At 34.7% G+C, this 14,589-nt stretch overlaps 1 pseudogene; it reads left to right on the forward strand.

The window, feature by feature from the left end:
• LOC107846097 overlaps positions 1–14,589 on the forward strand; it is a 152,553-nt pseudogene that overhangs the window by 50,356 nt on the left and 87,608 nt on the right.

Raw genomic sequence — 14,589 nt, forward strand, 5'->3', positions numbered from 1 at the left:
GATTCTGAAAATTGAAGAATTCAAAAGAGTTGGAGTTTTACTACAACTCTTTTGAATTCTTCAATTTTCAGAATCTTTCTCCTTCCACACATTGGACTCTTAAGGATATGCTTAGAAGTGAAACTCCTTCTTCACTTAGGACTCCTTTTTCAACTCAACTTGTTTTCCCTTATCATCAAGTGTTTGAATCAAATTCAACTTATTTAATTCATATTATCATTCATCAAAACTTCAAGGTTCCAACAAATTCCCCCTTTTGATGATGACAAACCTTTTGTCTTTGTGCATTCAAGCATCTTCACTTGTTGGCACTAAAGTTTAAAACACTAGAATGAAACAAGTTAGTCAATGGGTTATAAACATTGCATAACCCTCTTATCTTTCCCCTTTTGGTATCATCAAAAACCATTTCAATGCAATAATATACTAGCCAAAGTGATTTGTGATGCTATTCATGGCCACTGGGGCAATCACCAAAACAATCAGACAAAGACTTTAGCCAACATAGTAATGTATTAAAGAGAGCCAAAATATGAGTCAATTTAGCAAAAATAACCATTCCATTTAACTGTCAAAGCATGTTTCTCATTAAATCTAAGCTAGTACTGAATAGAGAAAAACAACTGAGCATTAATCAAAAAAGAATACGGTATAAAAATGGGACATGGCTAAGGATAGAATTAGTGAAGAGCTGATGAGGAAGGTGGAAGAGGTGATATCAACTGTGTCAATTGGAGAATGTCTTCAACATTTTCATCCCCCATCAATCAAGGTCAAGATTCAAAGTCATGATCCTCACCTTACAACCCTCTTATTACACTTCATGACAGTCTTATGAAGCTTCTAGTTTAGATTTTTGTCAGCTAAATCCTCTTTTTTTTTAAATGAGTATCATCCCTCCTTACTGAAACAGGTAGAGCAACATGATTCATTTGTTCAAGAACATCCATTATTTTTTTATATAAGTCAAACCTAAACTAGGACTGAGAAGTCCCCAAAAATAGTCAATTAGGAACTAAAAGGGAGAACATGTACCTTTTTATTCTTTAGAAACATATGCTGCATGTGATTGATGATCAACTTTGGCAAATACATGATCCAAAAACTGATATTTTGGTTGAGAGAGAAGAAGAAATTTCTGGTGTAGAATTAAAACATTTGTGCACAACCATTTTCAGAGAATCAAAGAAAGTTTGATCAACCAATTCATTAGATTTATTAGACAATGAGAGGATGAACTGTATGGAATTGAATAGGTGTGCTCAACTGTTTCAACTTAGACAGCCTATGCTTATGTTAGTGTAGAACATACCTGATAAGAAAAACTGTGTGGTCATAATTGCTTGCTTGTACCTATTTTTTTGCACAATCTAATACAAAATTAGGTTAGAAAAGTAAAAAATCTGAAATTAGGACATACAACTAAATGTGCAAGACTGAATAGAATAACTTTTTAGCTAATAAGATCAAAAAGAAAAATGGTTATTCTAGTCAATCATTGAGGGGAGTTCATGCAATTTTAATCATCCCCAAGTCTAACCTATTCTTTTCAAATGTTATCTACTTAGTGATAGTGGTGCATTTTCAGTCAATTAAGTAATCCACATAATCAACATCTTTATAGCCCTCAAGAGTGAAATTACTTTCATTTAAATACGATAGTCTTAAGTCATTGATTCCCATGAGATATCTCAAGATTCTTGTGACAACATCAATTCTTATGAATTACCAACAAAATTATCATCAGCTTGTGTTGTTGTTATTGATGCATTAATTTCTTGATTTGTTGTCCCCCCTATCAATATGCCCTCAGTCTGTACAATAGTTGAACCAGGTGGTACAACATGTTCCCCTTGTCAATATGCTCTCAGTCTGTACAACAGTTGAACCAGGTGGTAAAACATGTTCCTATGCATACACATCAGTTTCACAGTCATCCTCTTTTTTCATTTTTTTTAAACCTCCCTTGCTTCCCCCTTACACGAGCACTGCAAATCTGGCTATCTTTTAAATGATCCATTCCCCCTTTAAATATGGTGAGTGAAAGAAACTTTATTTTCTTCTAGTCTTATGCCTTGAGCAAGCCTTATCCATGTACAAATTTTGCTTGCCTCCTTTCACCCTCACCTGAAAAAAATTAGGGGTTAAATTTAGGCACCCAGACAAGATTGAGTCCTTTCTTATGAGTAAATGGATGAATCAGATTTCTTCTAACCCATGCAGGCAACAAGTTACGTGACCTGTTTCTCTGACCAGGTTTACTTATCCTTTTCTTGGTCTGAGATAGTTTATTTGCCAGATTTAGACTGCTAGATCTGCTTTTGGCAGCAACTGAACATTCAGTGGTTAGATGTCCAAGGTTACCACAAATATAACATAAATCTTTAGGAACATCAAAATTTTTGTGGAATCCTAATCCTGCCTTTTCATTGTAATTTCTTTCCCCCAATTTGTGAACAATTCTTGAAGAGTTTGTCCATCTATTTACCCTTTCAAGATCAAGTTTTAGTTTAGAAACTTCTTGACTCAACTTATTCATTTTTTCAGTTAGATCATGACATTCTTGTTTTTATCTAACTAGCTCAAGTTTAGCATTTTCTTGGTCTTTACTCATGGCCTTTTTTCCCTTTTCAGAGAGTGTCAATTTTAGAACTTCAGACTTAAGATCATTGTTTGAAGAATCAAGTTGCTCAACCTGTTTCTTTCTTGAGAGTGTAGTTTTCTTGTTCAACAATGTTCTTGCAAGCTTCTAAATCAATAAAATCAAATTTGATGCTTACAAGACTGTTGAACAGCTCATCCCTATCAAAAGTTGATTCTTGGAAGTCATCAATTAGTGCACTCATCAATGAAATAAGTTTTGTTTTAGAAAACAAATGCAACTTTTCTTTAAGTTTAAGTATATTTACCTCAGAAGCATCATCTTCTTCCTTCAAGTCTAAATCTCAAAAAATCATGAGTGCTGCTTCATCAACTTTATCATCATCTGAGTCAAATCCCCAAGCTGCTACCATTGCATATTCTTCTCTCTTTTTGGTTTTTTCTTTCAATTCCTTTTCAGCCATTTTCTTTCTCCATTCTGTTTCCAAGACTGGAAAATCTTTAATCATGTGATCTATCTTCTCACACTTGAAGCAACCACCTTGAGACTTATCATTGGAACAACACCTTCTACTTGTTCCTTTCTTGTTCTGACGCTTGTCTTTCTTAAATTGTTTTTTAAAGTTCTTGACAAGCTTGTTATCATCCATATCTGATTCTTCTTTGTCAGACGCCTTTAATGCTGGTGAATTATCCTTGGTTCCCTCGTTCTTTTTGAAGCTCTCTATATTCTTCTCATATCTATCCATAAAAGTATCCCAAATTTGTTTTGCGGAGGTACAACCTGAGATCCTATTGTATTCATCTATTCCAAGTCCACAAGTAAGAATATACTTGGCTTTAGCATTCTTTCCAAGCATCTTAAAGTCAGCCTCATCATACTCGTTCTTGTCCTTTAATACTTTCTTCTTTTCAACATCCTTCTTCATGGGGTATTGAGGTTCATTGATAATTATATTCCATAGTTCGTAGTCCACAGCCTAAAGGAAATCTTTCATCCTTTCTTTCCATCCTAAGTAGTATTGTCCCTTGAACAACGGAGGCCTATTGATGTCTTGTCCTTCGAGTATTCAGTAGGTGGTGTAGAATTCATCTTGGATCTTATCTTAAGGTGTTATCCTTCACAAGATAACCCGCTCTGATACCACTTGTTAAGAATTCGTGCCCTACTGATTTTCTTATTTTTGCCTAACTTTTGCTTATAGATGGAACGTGTTGCGTGATGTGTTCCACTGACGTGTTTCAAGGAAGCAGTAAACAGAAAGTAAAGAACACAATAATTTTTACGCGGAAAACACCCGGCTCAAAAGGTGTAAAAAACCACGACATGCACCTCTATAGGATTTAACCCCAACTTCACTAAAAAACTCTGAGCCTCAACAACGACTGATTACAAAACTCTTGTAACCAACAAATAGGAAATATAAACTCTAATTCCTATAACTCAACAACTAGGAATTATAAACTCTAATCCCTATAACTCAATAACTAGGAATTATAAACTCTAATTCCTAACTACACACACACCTCCCAAGGTATGTGTTCCCACAGTCTCTAAGTTTTCCCCAACTCGAAGACTAGCTCCTAATTCAGTTTATAATATACTGAAACTAATATTACATGAATAGCTCAAACACAATGAACAACTCTAAAAATCAACGCTAAAATTCTTAGCTGGATTCTGTACTGAGGACCAGGTTCTTCAACGTGTTATTGAGTAGCACTTCGTGAAGTCAATCTGTTGATTGAGCTTTTCTGCTTTTTTAAGTGCGTGAATTATTCTGGCTGCTACATCTTCTATTTAAGCACAACTCTCCAAAGAGTCATTCTTTATTTCAAACTCCTACTTTAATTAGAACTCTCATTGGATAGAGTTCTACTTCAAGTGAGACTCCTTCTTCAATTCCAACTCTTGTCTCCTTAGTGTTGTAGTAAAACTCCAACTCTTTTGAATTCTTCAATTTTCAGAATCTTTCTCCTTCCACACATTGGACTCTTAAGGATATGCTTAGAAGTGAAACTCCTTCTTAACATAGGACTCCTTTTTCAACTCAACTTGCTTTTCCTTATCATCAAGTGTTTGAATCAAATTCAACTTGTTTCATTCATATTGTCATTCATCAAAACTTCAAGGTTCCAACAATACAGTTTTCACTAACTTTGTTCTCCCTGACACAGAAATGAAAGAGTTTTTGTTGTCCAGGAAGAAATTTGTGTTACTATCTTTTCAATGAGGGGTTGCCATTGCACAAGATAGAATTTCTTGGTTGCAGGTGGAACCCCAAGGTACTTAAATGGTAGTTCCCCTTGATAATACCCAAGAAGCTGTAGAATTTCTATCTTTGTACCATCATCAACTACTCCCAAATTTCTATTTAAGCTGAGTTCTTTGAGATTTCTGGTAAGATACTCCATTGCAATCGCAAAAAAGAAGCGTGAAATCGGGTCAACATGTCTTAGACCTTTAGCAGCCTGAAATGGTTCTGTTGTTTCTCTATTTATCACAATAGAATAGCTAACAATTTTCAGACACTTCATTACCTAGTATGTAAACCTTGTTGGGAATTTCCATGTTTTCTTTTTCAATCTGAGAGTTGGGAATCTTGGTTTTAGAGCAGATAGTTGTAAGAATAGTGTTTGAAAAAAATTTCTTTCTATAACAGAACTGCTTATTATTCTTTGATCCATCAAGCTCATCAACAGCTCGGCCGGTCTTATGTTCAGACCAAAGATGTGTTGTTGGAGGGCAATCTTGTTCTACTCAAAATCATTGTGAGTATACGTTCCATTACGAAGATGGCAGTGGGACATCAGGATATTATATAGAATATTTTATGCACTTATATACAATTGTGGTGAATTCTTTGATGACAAACTCATCTGCTGGGGTCGTTTTCGGGTGAGCACTAATTCATCTTTATAGTTTTAGATAATATATGTTACTTCCGCTATTCGTCATTGGGATTTTATGATACAAGTGTAGCACATCGCGGACGGATGACCTAAGTATTCCTTACAGAGCAATTGATGGGATCTTTGGATTAGGAATATCATTGCTAGGTTGTGGCAAAATGGGTGAACAAATTGTACCGTGTTGTTGGATGGGGACATCATCTCAGTAGAATTGTTTTACTAAAAAATTATTAAATTAAGCTAGAAGATAATTCACAATCGTAGTATACTAATACACATGTTTAGAAATAATATTAATGGGATTGTAAAATATTTTTATTAATTGAAAATGGATGCACGTATATCACACAAATTCACACAAGATGCCCGTTCATCGCACGAGATGCATGTTCATCGCACGCGATGCATGTACATCGCACGCGATGCATGTACATCGCAAGAGATGCACATGTGGCACAGAAGATGCACATGTGATGTACACAAAAACTAATTTTATTGAATCTACTTGAGACCTTTCATTAATATAAATGAAGGATGAATTGATAAAATTAATCATCTTATTTACATAAATATCTAACTTATGCGCGCGCGCACTTTTTTTCTTTTACCAAGCAACTTTACAACATGATTCTTGAGAGTATTGCTCTCAATGGGCAAAGATTGAGTATTAATCCACAATTATTTAAAACACCTAGCAACATGGAAGCCATGGTTGATTCTGGAATGACCGGCATATCTTCCCCAAGAAGCTCATGACATTTTCATTAATGCAGTAAGTTATATCATTCCACTGATCTTGTAATTTGCATTCACTTGAGATTTAGATCATTCACGATGTTCATGTATTAATATTAGGAAAAACTTTACTTGAATCAATTATCTACTTACTAGTGAAATAAATCTGGCAACTATATATGCTCCTTATAACTGAACTTTTTCCGTAAAGATAAATGAGGCTGTTTCACAGAACGTGCACCTTGTTATTGAGGAAATCCAGTGTTATAGAACCACCTCCAGATTTTCTAAAAAACTTGAACTTGGAGCTTCCACACTCATTTCTTTCTGATGGTTTAGTTTATTTTGTACTGAAATGTGCGCAGCATTAATGATATATATCCCACTACCAAAAAAAAGTGATATATTTCCCACGGTGAGTTTGAACTTTGCCGGCAGTGCAACAATGGTATTAAGGGGTGAGGACTACCTTATACATCAATACTCCACTGTAAGTCAATTTTTCTTCAATTTCTTTTTAAAGCCATCATCAAGGGTTGTGAATCCTTGAGGGGGGGGGGGGGAGAGCATTCTTGACCCCTACCATGTCTATTCATGTGCAAAAAGTTACAATATTAGAGGGGGACATGAACCAAGACCTCTAATACGAGTCCAACAACTGATACATAAATGGTTAGACCTATATGATTCCCTTTCCATGGGTTATTTCACTTCCAGACTTGTTTCCATGGGTCAGAAATGCTCCCAGGTTGTACCATAAGATCTCTTTTGTAGAGTCTTCCTACAGTAAACCTCCCACTCCTTTCATGCCTCCATCTTATAGTATCAGGTTCAACATTTAGGCCGAATGTTACAACCTCCCAATCTCTGTAGTAATTCAGCCACTCGATCCACCTCCCAGTCATTTACAAGAACCTTATCTTGAGGAGACTAAGTTACAGCAATAGATGGTCCTGGATTACCACAGAAAGAGAAGATATTTAGAAAAACTTCCGTGGCCAATCTACATATCTTTCCAAATAGAATCCTAGTACCCTCTCCCATATAATCTCAATCAGTTTGGACCATAAATTCCTGATAGTCCTCCAAGCTGAGACCCCATAGGTACTGGTCACTTTGTATTGGACCACATTGTGGCCAAAAGTGATTTCATTTTTTTAGTGCACGCAATCTAGTTATGAAGTAATTTACCGCACTCAGTACAATTTTTCTTTTGTAGGGTGTTTCTGCTGTCTGGTGAAAGGAAGCAATGGTAGAGGTTTTGTCTTGGTGCTAGGTCAAGTCGTGGAGCCAAATTTAGTTTACACTCCACTTCTTCCGTCACAGTATGTTATCTCTTTCATGGATAGCTTGCATAACTTCATTTTTATTTCTTGATATTTCGTGACCATGATTCTAGTTTTACTTTTCTCCAAAGTAATTATGGAACATGGATAAATATCTTTCATCTGCCGTTGGGCTTTTACATAAATATCCTAACTCATGCACGCACACTTTTTTTCTTTTTCTCAATAGGCAAACATTGAGTACTAATCGACAATTATTTAAAACACCTAGCAACATGGGAGCCATGGTTGATTCTGGAACGACTGGAATATCTTCCGGAAGAAGCTCATGACATTTTCGTTAATGCAGTAAGTTATATCATTCCACTGATCTTCTAATTTGCATTCACTTGAGATTTAGATAATTCACGATGTTCATCTACTAATATTGGGAAAAACTTTACTTGAATCAATTATCTACTTACTAGTGAAATAAAGCTGGCAACTATATCTTGGTGAATGCTATGTTGGGTTTGAAAGGTCTTCTATTTATAGATGTTCAAAACCCTTAATTCAAGAGAGAGGTTAGCCAAATATGAAAAAGTTTTATATTTTACTTTTAGAAAAAAATAAAAGTAATTATGGTATTACTTTTATTTTCCTTATAAGAAAAGTAAAACTTAAATTTGGAAAGAAAATCAGAGAAAAAACCCTAACAAATCTTTCTTTTTGGCTTGATTTTCTTCACTTAATCTGCCTTCTTCACATCACATGTATAATTTTGATTCTTCACATAATCTTCATATATTTCTCTGCTATTTGTCATACTTAAAAATGAAGCTCTTTTGGGTTAAAAATATATGAGCCCTTTTGGTTAAAAATATTAGAGCTCTTTATAGGGTTAGAAGAGAGCTTTATTTTTAAAGATGTGACAGCAAAATTGTTGAAAATATGATTAAAATATTTCTCCACATGTAGTCGGACAAAGACGTCATTATCATCAAACTGGTTGCAACTTGATTTGAAACTGCCTTGAACCTGTTTAATTTTGTCTCACCAAATCACTGGATATTTGAACCGTTGTCTCTGATATCACTTGTTGAGTTCGAAATCGAGAGGAAGTCATGTGGAAGCTTTTAGTTTGCAAACCATAAGACGATAAATCAATGACAATGAAAAACAAATACTAAAAATATGTTATTAATATGATTTGGTCAAACGATCTACATATTAAAAATAATATTGAAAAACTTAAAAATCACTCATTTAACGACTACATTGTGGATGCTATTGTGTTATGGTATGAGAATGAGGGTCTTCTCTTTATAGATATCCAAAACCTTTACTCCAAGAAAGAGGGTAACCAAATATGAAAAAAAATTATATTTTTTCCTTTAGAAAAAATAAAACTAATTATGGTATTACTTTTATTTTCCTTATAAGAAAATTTAAATTTAAATTTGGTTACAAAATGAGGAAAAAAAATCCTAACATGCTCCTTATAACTCAATTTTTTTCATGAAGATAAATGAGGCTGTTTCACAGAACGTGCACCTTGTTTCCGAAGAAACCCAGTGTTATAGAACCACCTCCAGATTTTCTAAAAAACTTGAACTTGGGAGCTTCCACGCTCATTTCTTTCTAATGGTTTAGTTTAGTTTGTACTGAAATTTTGACCAGTATTTTTTTTGTGTGTGCGCAGCATTAATGATATATTTCCCATGGCGAGTTTGAACTTTGACGGTGGTGAAACAATGGTATTAAGAGGTGAGGACTACCTTATACATCGATACTCCACTGTAAGTCAAATTTTCTTTAAACTTTTTTTGAAGCGATTATCAAGCGTTGTGAATCCTTGATTTGGGGGGGGGGGGGGGGCTGTCATGTCTATTCATGTGCACATAATTAGAGGGGCCTTGGACCAAGACCTATAATACGAAAGTTACCACAGGATCCAACAAATGGTAAAGAAAGGGTTAGACCTCTATACAACTCCTCATAGAAGGAAATTTCCGTTTGTCTAGCTGAATTCAACCTTTAACCTCTTTAGGAAGATATTGTGAGGAGGTATAAATGGTTTCAATTCCGCTAGATGAAATTTTAGCAAAAAATATCTGGCACTTGATTTGCTTCTCCGAGGCAATGAGATATAGTTACTTCAGCTTTGTTGGTCATGCCAATTGTATCTGTGATAATTTTCTTCAGCTTCATGTTAGTAGTGTTCCCATTGATAATGATATTAGTAATAACTAGAGAGTCCATTCCCATATGGAAGTTGTTGAAGCCATTGTGAATGCACCATTGAATTTGATATTTTGCCGCTATGGCTTCTGCCTGCATATTTCTAAGCACACCTGATAGGTCTGGAAAAATCCACTAGAACCTCTCCATTACTGTCTCAAATGACACCTCCAATTCCTAACTTACTATTGCTGCTAATGTAGCTTCTGTGTAACTTTGATATATCCCATGTTTGGTTTGATCCAAGTAACTTACTTATTGGAAACAACAAGTTTCAGCTTCTCTATTTTATCATATTTATCAGTCCGCCTGCCAGTGATGTTGCAACTTAGAAATACAATGTGCAATACTGCTTGAATCTGAGTCTTGCTCCATTCTCTCCTCATCCTATACAACTTAAAAGATCTACAGTATGCGCTGGCATCACCCATGGTGCATGGACAAGGTTGAGAAATATATGCCACATCTGGACTGTGACTCTCCAAGGAAGAAATAAATAACCTTTTGTTTTGTCCTTTTCAGCTTCTTGAGTTAGACAAGATCTTCTACAAACCAACCATGTGAAACACTTTCTATATCTTGGTTGGGACATTTCACTTCCAGACTTGTTTCCATGGGTCGAAATGCTCCCAGGTTGTACCATAAGATCTCTTTTGTAGAGTCTTCCAACAGTAAACCTCCCACTCCTTTCATGCCTCCATCTTATAGTATCAGGTTCAACATTTAGGCCGGATGTTACAACCTCCCAATCTTTGTAGTAATTTGGCCACTCGATCCACCTCCCAGTCATTTACAAGAACCTTAGTTTGAGGAGACCAAGTTTCAGCAATAGATGATCCTGGATTACCACAGAAAGAGAAGAGATCTGGTAAAACTTCCGTGGCCAATCCACTTATCTTTCCAAATAGAATCCTAGTACCCCCTCTTATAAATTCTCAGTCAGTTTGGGTCATAAATTCCTGATAGTCCTCCAAGATAAGACCCCATAGGTGCTGGTCACTTTGTATTGGACCACACTGTGGCCAAAAGTTATTTAAATTTTTAGTGCACGCAATCTAGTTATGAAAGTAACTTATCGCACTCAGTACGATTTTGCTTTTGTAGGGTGGTTCCGTTCTCTGGTGCATGGGCTTTCATAAATCTCTGAGCCAAGGATTGACAGTTCTCGGAGGTAATCTTTTTCAAGTTGAACGAGTGCACTTTTTCCCTGCACCTTTCTCATTTTTTAACTCCCCCCTCCCCTTTTTTTTGTTTCCCTGCACCTCTATATCTGCTCGCTGAGTAAATGAGCTAAACTAGCTATTGAGATTCGTATATATCTTGTACTTTTAAAAGTATTATCTCAACAAAAACCTTAGCACCAGAAGAATCTCTGCATAAACATAGGATCTTGTTTTTACTATCTACTAGTTTTGCTTCTTTTTTGTCGATTCTATATGTTCATATTTTCTGTGTAGATGTTTTAAAAGACAAGATTGTTGTTTATTATCTGGATGGACAGCGGATTGGATGGGCCAATTACGATTGTAAGTCATATAGTTATCCATACGATCTTTGACCAAATGCTTAACATAGGGGAAACTATTTCATCTCTAGTAAATTAAAGTATTACTTCAGTCAGTTGACGCGTTGAGCTAAGACACCTTCCGTTGTCCAATCTGTTCAAATTTCAGGTTCTCAGGCAAACGGAAAGCCAAGAATGTTAAGTCAGGACAGAGTTCACTGCATAACGACTCTTACATACTGTTATGCATTTGTGTTTGGCACTTACTACTCATTCTTGTAATAAACTAGGTACATGGTAAAAGTCAGCTGCTAAATTATTTCTCATTTTTTTACAGCATGCGTTATTATGTATCTACCCTTTTTTTTAATAAAAAATTATTAAATTAAGCTAGAAGATTGTTCACAATGGTAATATACTAATACACATGTTTAAAAATAATATTGATGTGATTCGAAAATATTTTTATTAATTGACAATGGATGCACGTATGTCACACGAAATGCACACAAGATGCCCGTTCATCGCACGAGATGCACATACGTTATTGCACGAGATGCACGTACATTGCACAAGATGCATGTTCATCACACGATATGCATGTTCATCGCACGAGATGCACGTACGTCGCATGAGATGCATGTGTGGCTCACGAGATGCATATGTGATGTATACAAAAACTAATTTTATTAAATCTACTTGAGACCTTTTATTAATATAAATAAAGGATAAATTTATTAAATTAATCATCTTATATATGATTTCTCAAGTAGCGCGTAAAATAGAGAATACGTAATTGGTAGGCTACGTGCAACATTCTCTTCATCTCTTTCAACCTTAACCTTACAGTTTACACTTTGTTGATCTCTCCCTCTCTTCATTATATAGCATTTATTATTCCATTACAGATAAAATTTTAATTGTCTTCAGACACTCCATTACCTAGTATATATACCTTGCTGGGCATTTCCATGTTTTTTTTTCTTTTCTGGGTGTAGGGAATCTTGGTTTTTGAGCAGACCGTTGTAAGAATAGTGTTTGACGAAAAGTTTCTTTCTATAACAGAACCGCTTAGAATTCTTTGATCCATCAAGTTCGTCAACAACTTGATCGGTCTTATGTTCAGACCAAAGATGTGTTGTTGGACGACAATCTTGTTCCACTCAAAATCATTGTGAGTATACGTTCCATTACGGAGATGGCAGTGGGACATCAGGATATTATATTGCAGATTTTATGAACTTTGATACAATTGTGGGAAATTCCTTGATGACAAACTCATCTGCTCGGGTCATTTTTGAGTGAACTATAATTCATCTTTATAGTTTTAGATAGTATGTGTTACTTCCGCTACTTGTCATTATTTAACCTTATAGTTGTTGGAATTTTATGATACAGAAGTAGCACATCACGCACTGGTGAACTCCTAATTAAGTAAGCCTGACAGAGCAATTGACGGCAGCCAATGACAAACACATTTCTTCCCATGATACTAGTGCTCTTTTAGTAATCATATTTGCTCGACCATATTTTTATTAATTGACAATGGATGTACGTATGTCACACAAGATGTCCGTTCATCGTACGAGATGCACCTTAATCGCACGAGATGCACGTGTGGCTCACGAGATGTACATGTGATGTACACAAAAACTAATTTTATTGAATCTACTTGAAAATATTGACCTCTATTGTTGAGTATTTGTATGAATTTAGAAAAATAGATATGGGCTTTGTGAATTTGAAGTCCACTGGGCTTGGTAGAATAGTGAATCTGGGCTTTGGGAATTTAAAGTCCATTAGAAAAGTGGATGTGATTTTTGTGAATTTGAAGTCCATCAAAAAAGTAAATGTTGACTTTGTGTATTTGAAAGAATAAATAACATAAATATCAACCTTTTTGGAAATAATTACACTCTTTCCCACTTTTTTAATTACTTTACTCTCTCTCGGGATTAATATACATAACATAGCATAGCATTCTGTGTATATGTTGAAATTTTTGTAATATGTTTAGGGAGTTGGGATTTTTTTGTAATATTGAAAATATAAGTTGTGTATTTGTGTAATTTTTAGTATTTGAAATCTATTAGAATAGTGGATTTGGGCTTTGTGAATTTGAAGTCTATTAGAAAGAGTAAGCTAGCTTTTGGCCATAGATTCTACTTTTGGAAAGTCATTTTTTCGTAAAATTTCATCATGTGTTAGATCATAGTTTTAGAAAAAATATTTGGCTTTTGTAAGAAATATAATTAATACGCATAAGTTCTAAAAATTAATAAAATTATTCATAACTTTGTATTATCATTTTATAATAAATATGATCTATGATAAAAATTAAACTCATGAATTTTATGCTCCAACCTGCTTATAAATGATTTCACACATGAGTGTAGCAGTTACAGATGGTTTCTCAACTCACAAAGAAACATCCAGTTTTTCTATTTATATTACTTTTAACAAGTGCCACACAACAATACTATTACATACTCGGGTCAAATAACAAGGTTTATGAATGAAATTGATTGGCAAATAGATATAAGTTAGAGATTGATAAACAGTGACCTTGTGAATTTGAAGTCCATCATAATAATAGATTTAGGTACAAAATATTTTCCCAAAAATATTTGGAATTTCTATGGCCCAATGAATCCTAAAAGTGAACTTTGTGAATTTGAAGTCCATTAGAATAGTGGATTTAGGCTTTGTGGATTTGAAATCCACTAAAATAATGAATTTGGGCTTTGTGAATTTAAAGTCAATTAGAAAAGTTGATGTGGACTTTGTGAATTTGAAGTCCATTAGAATAGTGGATTTGGGCTTTATTAATTTGAATTCCATTAGAATAGTGGATACGTCTATTAGAAAAGTCGATATGGACTCTGTGAAGTCAATGTGGGCTTTGTAAATTTGAAGTTCATTAGAATAATGGAATTGGACTGTCTGAATTTGAAGTCCATTAGAATAGTGGATGTGGGCTTTGTGAATTTGAAGTCCATTGGAAAAGTGGATGTGGGATATGTGAATTTGAAGTCCATTAAAAAATGAATGTGGACTTTGAAGTCCATTAGAATTGTGGTTTTGGACTTTGTGAATTTGAAGTCCAATAGAATAGCGGATTTGAATTTTGTAATTTTAAAGACCAATACAATAATAAATTGGATAAATTTGGACTTTGCGAGTTTGAAGTCCATTAAAAAGTGGATATTTACTTTGTGAAGTTGAAGTGCATTAGAGAAGTGGATATGAACTTTGTGAGGTTGAAGTTCATTAAAGCAAAAGTTATAATAAGATCATAAAGACAAGTTATAAATGTAAATTAAAATATGA

Source organism: Capsicum annuum, chromosome 11 (assembly GCF_002878395.1).
Source record: "Capsicum annuum cultivar UCD-10X-F1 chromosome 11, UCD10Xv1.1, whole genome shotgun sequence".
Lineage (NCBI taxonomy): Eukaryota > Viridiplantae > Streptophyta > Magnoliopsida > Solanales > Solanaceae > Capsicum > Capsicum annuum.